We start from the raw sequence: 17,759 nt of genomic DNA on the forward strand, positions 1-17,759 counted from the left end.
CTTTTTTCTCAGAATGTACCTGACTGTTGATTTTGCTACTCCAAGCATGTCTACTATCTCTCTGATGGATTTTTTCTTTTTTTTCAGCCTCAGGATGTTCTGCTTCACCTCAATTGAGAGTTCCTTAGACCGCATGTTGTCTGGTCACAGCAACAGCTTCCAAATGCAAAACCACACACCTGTAATCAACCCCAGACCTTTTAACTACTTCATTGATTACAGGTTAACGAGGGAGACGCCTTCAGAGTTAATTGCAGCCCTTAGAGTCCCTTGTCCAATTACTTTTGGTCCCTTGAAAAAGAGGAGGCTATGCATTACAGAGCTATGATTCCTAAACCCTTTCTCCGATTTGGATGTGAAAACTCTCATATTGCAGCTGGGAGTGTGCACTTTCAGCCCATATTATATATATAATTGTATTTCTGAACATGTTTTTGTAAACAGCTAAAATAACAAAACTTGTGTCACTGTCCAAATATTTCTGGACCTAACATATATATATATATATATATATATATATATATATATATATATATATATATATAATCAGGGGTGGGGAACCTCCGGCCCGCGGGCCGCATGCGGCCCGCCATGACCTTTTATGTGGCCCCCGGGCAGATTCCCGGGGGAGGCAGTGCTGGTGCTGTCACCGCGGTCTTGCTGCCGCCGGCCCTTTAAATCCACACATTGCTGTTTGTGCTGCAATGTGTTCTCCCGTCGGCCAGTGCTTACTTTGTGGGCGGGTCCACAGCAGCCTCACAGCTTCCAGCGTTGTGTGTCTGCCCCCTGCCCTCCGGAGATCAGTGCCCGCCTTCTCCTTCTGATGCAGTGTGTCCGGCTCCTGCACTCCGGTGATGTGAATGCAATGCTGCTGTGAATCCAGCGCCGACCCTCTGCTGCTATGTGCCCTGCCCAATGCTTTGTGCCTAAACCCCAGTTCTGTAAACCCTCTCCCCCAGAGTTGCATGAAACTCTCAGCACAGTGTGCCCCCCAATGTCCTGTGTGTACCCCTCCCCCAGTCCTGTGTGCACCCCTCCCCCAGTCCTGTGTGCACCCCTCCCCCAGTCCTGTGTGCACCCCTCCCCCAGTCCTGTGTGCACCCCTCCCCCAGTCCTGTGTGCAGCCCCCCAATGTCCTGTGTGCACCCCCCACATAATCCTGTGTGCAGCCCCCCCAGTCCTATGTGCACCCCCCACACAATCCTGTGTGCAGCCACCCCAGTCCTATGTGCAGCCCATCACGCAGTCCTGTGTGCAGCCCCCCAATGTCCTGTGTGCACCCCCCACACAATCCTGTGTGCAGCCACCCCAGTCCTATGTGCTGCCCATCACCCAGTCCTGTGTGCAGCCCCCCCAGTCCTATGTGCTGCCCATCACCCAGTCCTGTGTGCAGCCCCCCCAGTCCTATGTGCTGCCCATCACCCAGTCCTGTGTGCTGCCCATCACCCAGTCCTGTGTGCAGCGCAACCTCCGTGTGGTTCCTATGTGCAGCGCAACCTCCGTGTGGTGCCTGTGCCCCCAGCCCCGCGTGTGATGCCTGTGCCCCCAGCCCCGCGTGTGGTGCCTGTGCCCCCAGCCCCGCGTGAGGTGCCTGTGCCCCCAGCCCCGCGTGAGGTGCCTGTGCCCCCAGCCCCGCGTGAGGTGCCTGTGCCCCCAGCCCCTCGTGAGGTGCCTGTGCCCCCAGCCCCTCGTGAGGTGCCTGTGCCCCCAGCCCCTCGTGAGGTGCCTGTGCCCCCAGCCCCGCATGAGGTGCCTGTGCCCCCAGCCCCGCGTGTGGTGCCTGTGCCCCCAGCCCCATGCCCCCAGTTAATTAATTGTTTCACCCACTATAGGTTTAGGAGTTACTTGGTGAACATCAACATATGAACATCAAAACGACCTTTGGGGAAAAAAATAACATTAGCTCATGAGATGATCTAGAACCATGGGCAATGGAAAACACTAAGATAATAAGAGGTAGATGTACATAAAAAAGTAGAAATAAATATGACTACCAACGATAATAACCCTGATTAACACAGTACAGGGCAATATATTCATGCATACAATAGCAACATATTGTCAACCCTGAATACAATAATATGGAGACCTTATGTAGATAGACAAATAAATGTTATAAAGTTGTATTCAGAGCGATCATTATAAGTAATATGCCCATTGGGTGTTTGAGTGTCATACCTTCATTAAACATATAGGTGTCAAAATTGTAACGTACTAAGACCAACAATAGATCATTAGAAATATGGTAGTACTATGACCATAAGTTCAATAGTATAGATAGAAATGCCTGCTGCCATGGCACCACACAATACATGATGTGAAAACAACAGAAGATGGTAACTAAAGAGAATACAAAGGTGGTGAAAAAACTCCCAAAAAGCGAACAAATAATCAATGTAAATCACCTAAAAAAAACCTGTTGTAATGAGAATCAGGCCATGAGATAAACCACTGCCAAAAAACAAATCACCCACCGGGCCCGGTTTCAAAAATGGTAAAGCTGCAGAGCAACTTTGGAAGGAGGGGGAAAAAAAATCACCTTACATACATGAGTTTTGTGTAGCTTTACCCGACTATTCTCCCTGATGCGGTATTATAACATCGGAAATATACTGTGAACCATAAATATAGGTTTTCGGTCACATGTTCCAAGTGCCTACTCTGTTCATCTGTATCCTTATTCATGCTTGTCTATACACTGGTATTTTATCCTTACATTTACTTAATTGTATAATGGTCTTTATGATAACATGTTTGCATACTTCTTCTGGCAGCTGCATCTATGTATCGTATACATCTTGCCGCTATGTCCACGCATGCGTGCTATATTGATGAGGTAATTCAACTGTGGCCGTACACATGATTTTAGGTTTTGTCTCTCCTTGAAATACGTCTGACAATGTGTCCACCGGCCAGCTATGATGATGTAATCGTGCCTGCGCATATGGTTTAAGGGCTTTGCTCAACCATTAGAGGTACTGGCATCGTTTATACCTCCGGATTCCTTCTTCCGGTCCATAAGTAGATCCGTAGATTCCACTCAAGGTCACCCCTGATGAAGCTGCTCAGTAGTGTAACGCGTGGGGCTCCTCACGACCTTTTATTTAATTTTTCCATTCATTCCTTATCCTGCTCATGGCTGCCTTCTGTCAGCTGTGGTTCCACACCCTTGGTCTCCCTGTCTGCATAGTTGCTCTGCAGCTTTTCCATTTTTGAAACCGGGCCTGGGGGGTAACTATATGATTTGGTTTTTGGCAGTGGTTTATCTCATGGCCTGATACCCATTACAACACGTTTTTTTAGGTGATTTACATTGTTATTTGTTCTCTTTTTGGGAGTTTTTTCACTACCTTTGTATTCTCTTTAGTTACCATCTTCTGTTGTTTTTACATCATGTATTGTGTGGTGCCATGGCAGCAGGCATTTCTATCTATACTATTGAACTCATGGTCATAGTACTACTATATTTCTAATGATCTATTGTTGGTCTTAGTACGTTACAATTTTGACACTTATATGTTTAATGAAGGTATGATACTCATTGGGTGTTTATTACTTATAATGATCGCTCTGAATACAACTTTATAACATTTATTTGTCTATCTACATACAGTGTCTACAAGTAGTATTCAACCCCCTGCAGATTTAGCAGGTTTACACATTCGGAATTAACTTGGCATTGTGACATTTGGACTGTAGATCAGCCTGGAAGTGTGAAATGCACTGCAGCAAAAAAGAATGTTATTTCTTTTTTTTTTTTTTTTTTTTTTTTTAAGTTGTGAAAAGTTTATTCAGAGGGTCATTTATTATTCAACCCCTCAATCCACCAGAATTCTGTTTGGTTCCCCTAAAGTATTAAGAAGTATTTCAGGCACAAAGAACAATGAGCTTCACATGTTTGGATTAATTATCTCTTTTTCCAGCCTTTTCTGACTAATTAAGACCCTCCCCAAACTTGTGAACAGCACTCATACTTGGTCAACATGGGAAAGACAAAGGAGCATTCCAAGGCCATCAGAGACAAGATCGTGGAGGGTCACAAGGCTGGCACGGGGTACAAAACCCTTTCCAAGGAGTTGGGCCTACCTGTCTCCACTGTTGGGAGCATCATCCGGAAGTGGAAGGCTTATGGAACTACTGTTAGCCTTCCACGGCCTGGACAGCCTTTGAAAGTTTCCACCCGTGCCGAGGCCAGGCTTGTCCGAAGAGTCAAGGCTAACCCAAGGATAACAAAGAAGGAGCTCCGGGAAGATCTCATGGCAGTGGGGACATTGGTTTCAGTCAATACCATAAGTAACGTACTCCACCGCAATGGTCTCCGTTCCAGACGAGCGCGTAAGGTACCTTTACTTTCAAAGCGTCATGTCAAGGCTCGTCTACAGTTTGCTCATGATCACTTGGAGGACTCTGAGACAGACTGGTTCAAGGTTCTCTGGTCTGATGAGATCAAGATCGAGATCTTTGGTGCCAACCACACACGTGATGTTTGGAGACTGGATGGCACTGCATACGACCCCAAGAATACCATCCCTACAGTCAAGCATGGTGGTGGCAGCATCATGCTGTGGGGCTGTTTCTCAGCCAAGGGGCCTGGCCATCTGGTCCGCATCCATGGGAAGATGGATAGCACGGCCTACCTGGAGATTTTGGCCAAGAACCTCCGCTCCTCCATCAAGGATCTTAAGATGGGTCATCATTTCATCTTCCAACAAGACAACGAGCCAAAGCACACAGCCAAGAAAACCAAGGCCTGGTTCAAAAGGGAAAAAATCAAGGTGTTGCAGTGGCCTAGTCAGTCTCCTGACCTTAACCCAATTGAAAACTTGTGGAAGGAGCTCAAGATTAAAGTCCACATGAGACACCCAAAGAACCTAGATAACTTGGAGAAGATCTGCATGGAGGAGTAGGCCAAGATAACTCCAGAGACCTGTGCCGGCCTGATCAGGTCTTATAAAAGATGATTATTAGCTGTAATTGCAAACAAGGGTTATTCCACAAAATATTAAACCTAGGGGTTGAATAATAATTGACCCACACTTTTATGTTGAAAATTTATTAAAATTTAACTGAGCAACATAACTTGTTGGTTTGTAAGATTTATGCATCTGTTAATAAATCCTGCTCTTGTTTGAAGTTTGCAGGCTCTAACTTATTTGCATCTTATCAAACCTGCTAAATCTGCAGGGGGTTGAATACTACTTGTAGGCACTGTATGTTCTCCATATTATTGTATTCAGGGTTGACAATATGTTGCTATTGTGTGCATGAATATATTGCCCTGTACTGTGTTAATCAGGGTTATTATCGTTGGTAGTCATATTTATTTCTACTTTTTTATGTACATCTACCTCTCATTATCTTAGTGTTTTCCATTGCCCATGGTTCTAGATCATCTCATGAGCTAATGTTATTTCCCCCAAAGGTCGTTTTGATATTCACATGTTTAAGTGTTTTTTCATGTGTGGTTTTTCTTGGATTGAATAAAATTATTGATTATCTTTATTATTGTTGGGATATGTGCTTCCTATTTGTGTGGTCTTTTTCTCTTCTATTGATTCTTGCCTTCCACACAAGAGGCTGCACCCCTCTCCTTATTGGATCGGCTGTGCACCCTGTCTTTTGTTTCATCATAGTTATGTGACCAGTCTGTAAGCCAATATCTGTACAACATTTACACCACTGGTCACTGGCTGCAATGTCATAGAAAGTTTTTTAACCCAGGGGCACAGCAATGATTGGACTCGGAAGCAGAAGCAGACGGGAGACAGTCTGCAGGACACGTCGCGGGACCTGTAAGTATTATGACAATTTTTATTATTAACTATTCTTTATTTTACAGCCCCCCCCCCCACCCCATCCCATAACTGTAAAGCCCAAGATCGGTGATCGGACGCAAGATCGTGTTATCTCGATCCTGATCTCAATCTTTACTAAACGATTGGGCGAGGCTCCCAATCCCGACCATCAGGGGGATCGCCCATCACTACTAATGACAAATAGTTGTCCTGTGGACAGATTCTCCCACCTTACCTGTGGAACTCTGCAGCTCCTCCAGAGTCCCCATGGGCCTCTTGGTTGCTTCCCTAATTCAAGGTCTCCTTTCTTGGGATGTAAGCTTGGGAGGATGGCATGTCTTGGCAGGTGTGCAGTTGTGCCATACTCCTTCCATTTCTCTGATGCCTCATTGGGGGAGACAGGACCATGGGTGTTATGCTGCTTATCCATAGGAGGACACTAAGTAGATGCAAAGATGTTAGCTCCTCCCCTGCAGTATACACCCCCTGGCTCAGCAAGGCTACTTCAGTTTTAGCTTAGTGTCTACAGGAGGCACATCTCTGCAGACTACTGCAGCAAGAATTTTTTGTTTTTAGAGGGCAATGGTTCCTTTGGGGACCGATTTCCCAAAACCATCAATAGGCGGGAACGCGGAGTATCGCCTCCCCGTACCCCCTCCTGCGACGCTGGATCCTGGGCTGTTACTCACTGGACGACAGGTCTCATGGCACTGATTTTCCAGAGCCCAGAGCAGATGAAAACTTCCTCAGCCCCTCTTGCAGGCTCTGAGTTGATACAAGTTCTGCACCAAGTGTGACCAGACTGCCATCTCCACAGGAGCTGAGGTGACATCATTCCGATTTTTCCAGAGCACAGAGCAGATGAAAACTTCCTCACTCCCTCTGGCAGGGTCTGAGTTGATACAAGTTCTGCACCAAATGTGACCAGACTGCCATCTCCACAGGAGCTGAGGTGAGATCATTCCGATTTTTCCAGAGCACAGAGCAGATGAAAACTTCCTCACTCCCTCTGGCAGGGTCTGAGTTGATACAAGTTCTGCCAGCAGGCATCAGAATCTGCACACTGGCTCCCTGACAGGAAATTGGAGCAAAGGTCACACTGACTGGATGCACATGGGCTGTGATTGCAGACTCCTACATAGCTTCCACCTGTGGCGGGGGGAGGGGAGAGCTCCCTGGGCTCAGTGCAGCCGCAGCTGTGGTACACTTATAGAGGTTTTTCTGTCCACCATTGTTGTGCAGGGCTGGAGGAGGGAAGGGGAGTCCCTTCCCACCATTTTTTGTTTATTATATTTTCTCATGCCTTCTTGTCAGAGCTAAGCCCCGTCCCCTCCAACACTCGATAAGCCATGCCCCCCCTCACACAGGGTGCTAGCTTCGGCAGCACATATGCTCAAATGCAGAGCTACACAGAAGATTAGCATGGCCCCTGCACAGCAGGCCAAGGATGACATGGAAATTCGTGAAACATTCAACATCCTCCTTCCCACAGGAACCGTGACACAGGAGGAGGGGGGGGAAGGGTTATCAGTGTTCTGGGTGAGTTATAGCCTCACTTGCATATTAGCTGTGCAGAGCATTGCTCCTTCATTACAATCAGTTTGTGGCTCATCAGCCAGGGGCTGCAGTCACATGTTTTATGCCCTGCACAACTACAGCAACAACTATAAGACGCTGAGCTACTAGCGGATGATAGCACCTCTTCCTTCTGTGAGTCCGGTGCCCCTGTAGCTTACCCCCCCGCCGCCACCACCGCAGCAACCGCTGCCAGCCCAGAGCCTACAGCTCCCAGTCCCCCGGAATGTATAGATCTGAAAATAAGGAGCGCTGATAGTGTAACACCAAAGGAGATCAGTGAGGTATACCTGGAGAATTATACACTCACCTGGATCAGTTGTGACAGTCACAACCACTATTGCGCATGAGATAATGGCGTCTGCTGCAGCCCCACGTGGATGAGCATATAAGATAGAATAGAAAAGGGGTTAATGCTGCGCATCAGCCAAATGAAGACGTATAGTGTCTCTCTCTTGTTGTTGATACATTGGTCCTGAGGAAGAGGTTTTACCTTGAAACGCGTAGACCTATGGAATAAAAGAAAAACTTCATCAACACTATACGTCTTCATTTGGCTGATGCGCGGCATTAACCCCTTTTCTATTCTATCTTATAAGTCCCCCGGAATGGGCACAGTTCCCAGAACCTGGTGCTGGCTATGCAACATCGTCCTCACACCCCTCGGGGCCCCTGGACAGAACGCAGCCTGATGACACCTCTATAGAGGGTCCTTCTAATAATAATCAGCCCTCTGCTTCACCAGTTGCAGATCAGAAAAAGGGCATGACCCCCATGGTTCTCCCTCTGGGGTACACAGATGGGGTTCTCCCACATGTTCCGCGGTCTCTGAGGAGCCGGAGGAAGGGGAATGATGTTTGTACCGGGATGATTCCTTGGTTTCAACCTCCCCGAGCGATCAAGCTGCGATGGACTTATTGCAGCAATCAACCAAAACTCTGCATGTGGAAGATTTCCCATCCACTACTACTGACCCTGCGGTTTCCTTTTAAAAGGGTGAAGAAATCTCAAGAAAAAAAAAAAAGGGATTTTAACGCTGCTTCGGTATCCGTAAACTCATGGAGTCCCGGTACCCCTTTGGCTTAGCTGTCTCTAAGGGCTGGGCTGATCCGGCCTCGGTGGGCCCTCACCCGGCTTCCGCCTGCCTGAAGGACCACTCCTGTCTTTTACTTGATGGATCCTCCTTCAAGGACCCGACAGATAGACAAGTGGAGCAGCTCGATCGCTCTGCCTCGAGGCCGCGGGTCCCTCTCCCCTTCCGTGTGGGTCGCACAGGCACCAGGACTACCAGTTTCCCTCAGACCCTCACAGATGTAAGAGTTCACATTGCTGCGGCGGCAAAGTACCTCATGCAGGCCTCCCTCGGCGCTGCTACCTGCGCAGTTATTGCCGCCTCAAATACCATAGCCATCCGTAAGGCCCTCTGGTTCCGATAATGGAGAGCGGACTCTGTCTCTAAGAAGCCTCTCACAGTACTCCTTTCCAGACCGATGGTTTGCCGATCATCTGGACAGGCTCTTTTTTTGTCTGACGCCACGGGAGGAAAAGAGTACCTCCCTCCCCCAACTCTAGCCCAGGATGTTTTTTACTTGACACGCAGGGCCCGACCTTCTCAGCCCTCCTCGAGTCTTCCTCGTCCTGGCAGTCTAGACAAAGACCGAGGAGTCTCGTCCTCCTCCATCTGGGCCGCCGCCTCAGACCACAAATGGGTGTGATACCTTGTGTCTTCCGGTTACCACATTGAATTCTGGACCCGATCCCCTGGTCAGTCTTTTCTCTCAAACCCCCCCCCCAAAGGCTCCAAAACACCACGAGGTCTTCTCCTCAGCAATCCACTCCCTCCAAACGGCGGGGGTGATGGTACCTGTTCCGAGAGGTTCAAGGCCTTCTATTCCAACCTCTCGTGGTCCTCAAAAAAGGACGGGTCAGTTCGTCCCATCCTGGACCTCTAACACCTGAGCAACCATTGCACATAAGGAGATTCAGAATGGACTTCCTAGGGTGCATTATTTATGGTCGAAGGAGAATTCCTTGCCTCCCTAGCTATCAGGGATGCGTACCTGCACATCGCTCCAGCTCACCAAAAGTTCCTCCGCTTTGCGGTTCAGGACTTTTTTTTTCTTCATTTGTGGCCCTACCCTTGGCTCTACCACAGCACCAAGGGTCTTAACTAAGGTCATGGCGGCCGCCATGAGTGCCCTTCACGCCAGGAGAGTGGCTGTTCTGCCTTGCTTGAATGACCTCCTCATCAAGGGCTCAACCAGCGTGCAGATCTCTGTGGGCACCCTATCCCGCTTAGGGCGGCTTCTGACTCCAGTCAAATCATCCCCGGTCCCGTCAAAATCCGTCACCTCCCTGGCCATGTCCCTGGACACTCTTCGCGGCTTTATATTTTCCCCTCAAATTCAGTATGAGAGTGCTAGGTAGGATAGCGGCGGCTATAGAGGCAGTGCTGCTCGCTTAGCCACACCACCGCCCACTGCAGCTTGCGCTTCTAGCTGCCTGGGACAAGAGCCCCCTTTTCCTTGGACGAACTTTTCACCTGACACCTTCAGTCAGGTATGCGCTTTGCTGGTGGCTTCAATGCTCTTCCATATCGAGGAGTTTTTCTCCCTCAAGTGGACTGGCTACTCCTGGCCAAGGACGTCAGCCTCTTAGTCTGGGGATCAGCGTACTGGCTCCACACTGCTTCAGGACGTTGGACACCTCAGGAGTCTTCCCTTCCCAGAAATCATCCTGAAAATCAGCGCGATCTTCTCGCGCTCGGGTCATTCCCCCCTTCTGCTAGCAGGTCGTTTGATTCGGGTCCAATTGGACAATGCAACAGCTGTGGCGTAGGTCAATCGGCACGGAGGTACCAGCAGCAAGACAGCTTATCTCGAGGTCCTCAGGATCCTCACCTGGGCCGAATCAACGGGGGTCTGTGTTTACACATACCGGAAGTAGAGAACTGGGTGGCGGACCTTCTAAGTCGCCAAGGACTGGCTGCCGGAGAGTGGTTTTCTCCACCTAGAAGTGTTCCCACACATCTGCACTCACTGAAAGTACACCAGACGTGGATCTAATGGCCTCAAGGTTGAACGTAAAGGTACCCGCGTTCTTAGCCAGGTCACGTGATCCACAGTCCATTGGCGCGGATGCTCTAGTCTCCTGAAGTCGTTTCAGTCGACCTTACATGTTTTTCGCCTCTGCCCCTGCTGCCGCGAGTAATCAGGAAGATCAAGGCAGAAGGAGTCCCGGTGATACGAATAGCACCGGACTAGCCCAGGTGCGCCTGGTATGCTGAATTAGTACAATTGCTCATGGCGCCTCGTAAGCATCCCAGACCCGCTGACCCAAGGGTCCATTTCCCATCAGAACTCCAGAGCCCTGAAGCTGACGGCCTGGCCATTGAGACCTGGACTTTAACAAGAGCGAGATTCTCTCCTGCGGTCATCTCCACCATGTAGAGTGCCCGAAAGCCGGCCTTCATCTCGTTTTTACCACCGTACATGAAAAACTTTCCTTTCCAAGTGCAGGGAATCTAATGTCCAACCCTAGCCTCTGGTGATCCCCAGAATTCTTAATTTTTTTTTTTGGCAGTCAGGTTGCAAAAGGGGTTGGCCCTCAGCTCCCTTAAGGGGCAGGTTTCATCTCTCTCGATATTCTATCAATACCGCCTAGCTTGCAATCCGCAAGTCAAGACTGTCCTCTAAGGGTCTTTCCCTTCTAGTTTCCCTGTATAAACGGTCGCTGGACCCATGGGACCTCAATCTCGTTTTGGACAGTATCCAGAGGTCCCCTTTTGAACCTCTTAAGGAATCTTCTCTTGCTCTTCTCTCCTGGAAGGTAACATTCTTAGTGGCGATTACGTCCATCAGACAAGTTTCGGAACTGGCAGCACTCTCTTGCCGCGAACTCTTTCTGATCTTTCATCAGGACAAGGTGGTTTTACGCCCCCTTCCGGATTTTTTTCCGAAGGTTACTTCCCCATTTCATATGAACGAGGACATTGTTCTGCCTTCCTTTTGTCCACACCCAGTCCTTGGGGTGGAAAGGGTTCTATATTCGCTAGACCTTGTGAGGGCTCTCAGATATTACGTACCTAGGACAGCCCCTTTAGGAACATAGACTACTTGTTCATCATTCCTGAAAGGCCTAAGAAAGGAGAGGCAGCTTCATAGGCAACGCTGGCTCGCTGGATTCACTCTGTGATCCAGGAGGTCTACCGCTTGCAACTCAAGCCCATTCCTAGTGGGCTGCGGACTCATTCCACGCGAGCAGTTGGCACCTCTTGGGCCATTAGGAATCAGGCTTCAGTGGAACAGAGGTGTAGGGCTGCGACCTGGTCTTGCCTACATACTGTTTCAGAGCATTACCGAGTCTATACCCAGGCTTCGGCTGAGGCAAACCTAGGTAGGAAAATTCTGCAAACTATAGTGGAGTACCTATCTCAGTAGGCGCTCCTGGCTATCTGGGACTGGTTCCTAGTCCTTTGGTTGTTTTGTTTATTGTTTACCCACCCATGGACTGCTTTAGGACGTCCCATGGTCCTGTGTCCCCCAATGAGGCGTCAGAGAAAAACGGATTTTTGTGTACTCGCCGTAAAATCGTTTTCTCTTAGCCATCATTGGGGGACACAGCACCCTCCCTTTTGCCCTGTTGGGCCTTAGTTTTTTTCTGTCTCAGTACTTTTTTGTTATGAGTATTCACTCACGTTTTTTGTTACTTGTTCTCCTACTGCTTGTGTACTAAAACTGAAGTAGCCTGGCTGACCCAGGGGGTGTATATTGCAGGGGAGGAGCTAACATCTTTGCATCTACTTAGTGTCCTCCTATGGATAAGCAGCATAACACCCATGGTCCTGTCTCCCCCAATGATGGCTAAGAGAAAACGATTTTACGGTGAGTACACAAAAATCCGTTCTGTTGGTTGATGGTTTGAACAGTGCTTTGTGAGATGCTCAGAGCTTGGGCTGTTTTTATAACCTAACCCTGCTTTACTCTTCTCCAAAACTTTATCCATTACTTGTCTGGTGTGTTCCTTAGATTTTATGATGCTGTGTTGATCCCTAATGTTCTCAAACAAACATCTGAACCTTTCACAGAAAAGCTGTTGTTATACTGTGAACAAATTACACAAAGGTTGGTTGAATTTACTAATTATGTGACACCTGATGACAATTAGTCACTCAGGATTTTATTTATGGGTATCATACTACAGGGGGCTGAATACAAATGCACGTCACTATTTTGAAATTTAGTATTTTTTTAAATCATAAGAAAGCTATAAATTTTTTCTTTCATACTACACAAATACTTGCTACTTTGTGTTTGTATGGCACATAAAATCCCAGTAAAATACATTTAAGTTGGTGGGTGTAGTGTGAAAAAATGTGGAAAGGTTCAGAGTATGAATACTTTTGCATGGAACTGTAAATACAAAATAAAAAATATATATTCATGTTCTATACCTACAGTTATGCCAATAAATATTTGGACAGTTTGGGCATTTTAACTGTTTATCAAAACATATTCAAAATAAAATTATATTATATTATATCAGATTAAAATGCAGACTCTCAGCTTTAATTTGAGGGTATTCACATCCTAATTGGTGTAAAGCGGGGTTTACACACTACGATATCGTTAATGATTTATCGTCGGGGTCAAGTTGTTTGTAACACACATCCGGCGTCATTAACGATATCGCAGTGTGTGACACTTATGAGCGACCTTAAATGATCGCAAAAGCGGTCAAAATCGTTTGCGCAGAGAGGTCGTCCTGAAACAAAAAATCGTTTTCTTTTTATTAGCGATGTTGTTCCACGTTCCTGCGGCACCACACATCGCTGTGTGTGACACCGCAGGAGCAACGAACATCTCCTTACCTGCCTCCACCGGCAATGCGGTAGGAAGGAGGTGTGCGGGATGTTACGTTCCGCTCATCTCCACCCCTCCGCTTCCATTGGACGCCTGCCGTGTGACATCGCACGAACCGCCCCCTTAGAAAGGAGGCGGTTTGCCGGCCAGAGCGACGTCGCAGAGCAGGTATGTGCGCGTGACGCTGCCATAGCGATAATGTCAGGCAGCGATCACACAATATTACACATACGACGAGGGCGGGTTTTATCGCGCTCAACATCGCTAGCCAATGCTAGCGATTTTGCAGCGTGTAAACGTGTAAACCCCGCTTAAGAGTTTAGGAATTATAGATCTTTATTATATAGTTGTCTCTTTTCAAGGGACCAAAGGTACTGTAATTGGACAATTATCTGAAAAGCTTTTTAATGGGCTGTATGGGCAATACCCTTGTTAATCCATCATAAAATAAACTAAATGTGTCACCAGGTGTTTGCAACCCAATCTAAAAGCAGCATAATGTAGGGGCAGAGATCCTGATTCCAGTGATGTCAATAACTGGTTTGCTTAGTGTAGTTTTAATAAAATCACTGTTTAATCAGCAGTAGATTATCATTAGAGGACTACTTGGCCTGCTGCCATGCAGTCAAGTATATTCAAGAGCTCTGTATAACTTTTAGCTCTGCAGCAGAGAAAACATTGATTTTATCAAAATAACAGCAAACTGTGACACATCGATGGAATCGGGGTGTCTCTCAGCATTATGCTGGTCTCAGATGGAGTAGCAAAAACCTGGTGACAGATTTCCTTTAAGCAAGTAAAAGGTCTGGAGCTGATCCCAGGTCTTGCTTTTGCATTTGGAGGCTTTTGTTTTGAACTAACAACTAGAGATCAGAGAACTTGTTTAGAAAAACTTTGCCAATTTCAAATTCGGTATGAGCCTTGGCCTGTTCGGATCGGGCTCGAATTTCTGAGCAGTTTTGTCATAAGTTGGTAATGTTCATTTTTGTTCGGCAACTGTTTGCAGCTTTTCTAATACTATTACTTTGACTATGATATTTGTGCTGTATGATGAGTGGGGGGATGTGTTTGATGAGGAGAGAAGAGGTCAGAGGACCGGCAGACTTTTTTTTTTCCTTAACTTTATGTGTATGTTCCTGGCAGCCAATAAGGGTGCATAAAACATCCACAACGTTCAGACACAAGGGCTTGTGTCAAGAAGAGGGGGTGTGTCATTGGCTCCCTAAGTTACATGTCCCTCGGCATATAAAAAGTGGACATAAGGCGTTGGTGCCATTTTGTGATTGCTAAACCTTAGGGGATGGTGCTGCCGCCACTGCTCCTAGGCAGTTAGCTTAACTAGGGGGTTTAATCATAGGTAGTTGAAATAAATAGGACGGAGGGCAATAGTGTAGCATAGGGAAATGCAGTGTAGGGAATGTTGTATGCTACAGCATTTCATCATCTAGTGATTGCTAATTGTGTGCTCCAGCTCAAACTTGCTTATCCTCATCTAAATAGTGGAAAACCAGTTTTCCAGCTAAAAATTGTTATTTCTTCATCTAAATATTGTCCATTCTGTGGTCAAGCTAAACATTGCTATTTCATTATCTATATTGTGGAAAATCGGTGCTCCAGCTAAAAATTGATATTTCCTCATCTAAATAGTGTTCATTCTGTGTTCCAGCTAAATTTGCTATTTTATAATCTAACTATTTCAAAATCATTGCTTCAGGTCAAAATTGTCATTTAATCACCTAAATAGTGAGTGTTAATTTAGTGATAGGTGACTGACAGGTGTGGGACTATGGTTGTGAAACATCTGGTTAAAAAAGGGAAAGGGTACATCAAACATGAGCGGGAAATCCCAAGGTCATGGTGGAAGGGGAAATAAGCATGATGTTTGAGGTGTATGTGAGGTAGGTGCTAAGGCTCCTGAAAGCTCTGCTGAACAAGCACTGGCTTGTCCTAGCCAAAGACAACTGACAACTTCTGTTACTGGTTGGGCTACTCTACTCCCTTTCATTGACAGCTGCACAGTTTTACTATTTATACATGAGGACCAGAAAGATCATGTGGTATAGTGGATGGCAAGTGCTACATCAAGTGGCCTCTCCTCCTCTTCCTCCACTTCAATTTCACACACAGTACAGTACTTAGAGGTGGCACCACAATTCCCCTTGTTTCCTCCCTTCGCAAGTACCGTACAACCACTCAAGTGACTGTGGGTAACCACAGATGAGTGAGTCTGTAGAGCTCTTCACACATTCTATTCCATAGCCATCAGAGGTCTTCTCCAAAATTCTAGCGTATCATAAGGGAACTCTATTAGAAGATGTTAAAGTGTGGTGGCATGGCTCCAACTCATACAGATGGTTTCAAAGAAAACATTTTTTTGCAAGAAGAGGCTCCACTCAATATGCCTTAGAGGTGGAGGTTATAAAACCCACTGACTACAAACCTTGTTTGCCCCCGTGGTCGCTACCTTATCATACTGGAGAAGTGAAGCTGTAAACCTTGTAGCAATTCCCACCTCAGAAATCAAAGTTAGAGCGTTAAGCGGGCTTTACACGCAACGACATCGCTAACGAGATGTCGTTGGGGTCACGGAATTCGTGACGCACATCCGGCCTCGTTAGCGACGTCGTTGCATGTGAAACGCACGAACGACCATTAACGATTAAAATTACTTACCTAATCGTTGATCGTTGACACGTCGTTCTAATCCCAATTATCGTTGCTTTTGCCAGGTTGTTCGTCGTTCCTGTGGCAGCACACATAGCTATGTGTGACACCACATAAACGAGGAACATCACCGTACTTGCGGCCGCCCACAATGAGGAAAGAAGGAGGTGGGCGTGATGTTCGGCCCACTCATCTCCTCCCCTCCACTTCTATTGGGCGGCCGCTTAGTGATGCCGCTGTGACGTCGAAAGGAGGCGGTTCGCTGGCCACAGCGACGTCTCTAGGCAGGTACGTATGTGTGACGGGTCCTAGCGATGTTGTGCGCCACGGGCAGCGATTTGCCCGTGACGCACAACTGACGGGGCCGGGTTCTTTCACCAGCGACATCGCTAGCGATGTCACCGCGTGTAAAGCCTGCTTTAGAGGCTCATATCCCATACCTTTACTTAATGCATTGGGAGGATGCTAGTATCCATACTATAAATAACACACTGGACAAAATGTCCCTTATACCATTTAACTCACTAACACAGTAAGCTGTTGATCATCAAGCAGTATATGATGACTTGGGTCCACATAAACAGCTGCCAGAAGAATTTTATTTTCTGTGTCTGTCTATTTCATTGAAGCAGAAATGCCATTTGCGATTAAACCTCCTCTTTGGGACAGGCAAAATAGCAAGTTCTTCCACTCCCTTATGAAAATGCCAGGAGTTAAATCCTCAGCTTGTAATTTTTTAGTCACGGTAAATGGGTGATTAAGCAATCCCTTAAATTCAGCCACCTGTGTCTATTGACCTTCATTTAAGATTACTTGAGGGTTCACCCTATCTATAAGAAACGAGTTTAGTTCAAGCAATCACTCAGTCATTAAATAAGTGCTGCCTCACCGAGTGGCTTGATCAAAAATCACCCCTTTCCCAGCACGTCTCTTCAAGATGGAATCAATTTTAGGGGTTCTGGCAGCAATAACCAATTTCATCACTTTTCCAATCAGATTTCCAGCATGTCCGCTCAGTTTCACACATCCGGCTTTTCACCGGTTTGGCGGATGTGACGCACGGCAGTACAGTACGATACAGTACAGTGGCAGCGCCACAACTTCCGGGTCACATGTTCCGGTCACATGAAAGCATGTCGTTTGTCGCGCTGCCACTGTACTGTATACACTGTACTGGAGTGCGCCGCATCTTCCAAACCGGCAAAAAGACTGATGTGTGAAACCGGGTTCCCTCTTGCAGACTATCTCTTATTGCCAGCTGCAGCGTGTGCACAACACAGCACATGTGATGAATATGAAAGTGTTTTGAAGCAGCTTCAACAAGATCATCTAATCCTAAAGTATCATTTTGCTGTTCTTCTGTTCTAATATCTGTTGGTTCCTATGAACAGCACTGTGGCCATCTCACACATACTAAATCCTAAATTTTCTTCTAGCTGTTGTTCATTACTCTCATTCATCAGTTTAATTGTACTTATGTTTGAAGCATTGTTCGTTACAATGGCAAGAACCTGTTCTTTTTTGCGTTCCTAATCTTGCAGAATTTTTTCCACTAAGGCCTGGAGAATCTGGCTGATGTGATGAGCTTTACTATCTTTTACTGCCCGTGTCTTACTAACAATTTCTTTCTTGTCACAAACATATCGAACATTGATGGCAAAATAATTCAGTGAAATGCAGTTACTCTGGGCATCCCAGCAAAGGCAATGGGTTTCAAGACAGGACTTTCAGACACAGCGTTTTGTGAGGATCCTCAAAAAATGAGAGTGTCAGTTTGTGTTGCCTTTTTCTAATATGCTTTTGCTATTGAAAGCATTATTTATGAGCTCAAAAACTTTCAGGTAATGCAGTTTTTTAAAAAGCT

General features: G+C 46.7%; 1 protein-coding gene and 1 pseudogene across 6 annotated transcripts in view; both read left to right on the forward strand.

Annotated features, from left to right (window-relative positions):
* PGAP1 (post-GPI attachment to proteins inositol deacylase 1) overlaps nucleotides 1-17,759 on the forward strand; it is a 1,652,111-nt gene that overhangs the window by 1,133,627 nt on the left and 500,725 nt on the right. The gene's annotated exons all lie outside the window — the stretch shown is intronic.
* Nucleotides 7,164-7,277, forward strand: LOC142246878 (U6 spliceosomal RNA; annotated as a pseudogene).

The sequence above is a fragment of the Anomaloglossus baeobatrachus genome, chromosome 7 (assembly GCF_048569485.1).
Source record: "Anomaloglossus baeobatrachus isolate aAnoBae1 chromosome 7, aAnoBae1.hap1, whole genome shotgun sequence".
Classification (NCBI taxonomy): domain Eukaryota; kingdom Metazoa; phylum Chordata; class Amphibia; order Anura; family Aromobatidae; genus Anomaloglossus; species Anomaloglossus baeobatrachus.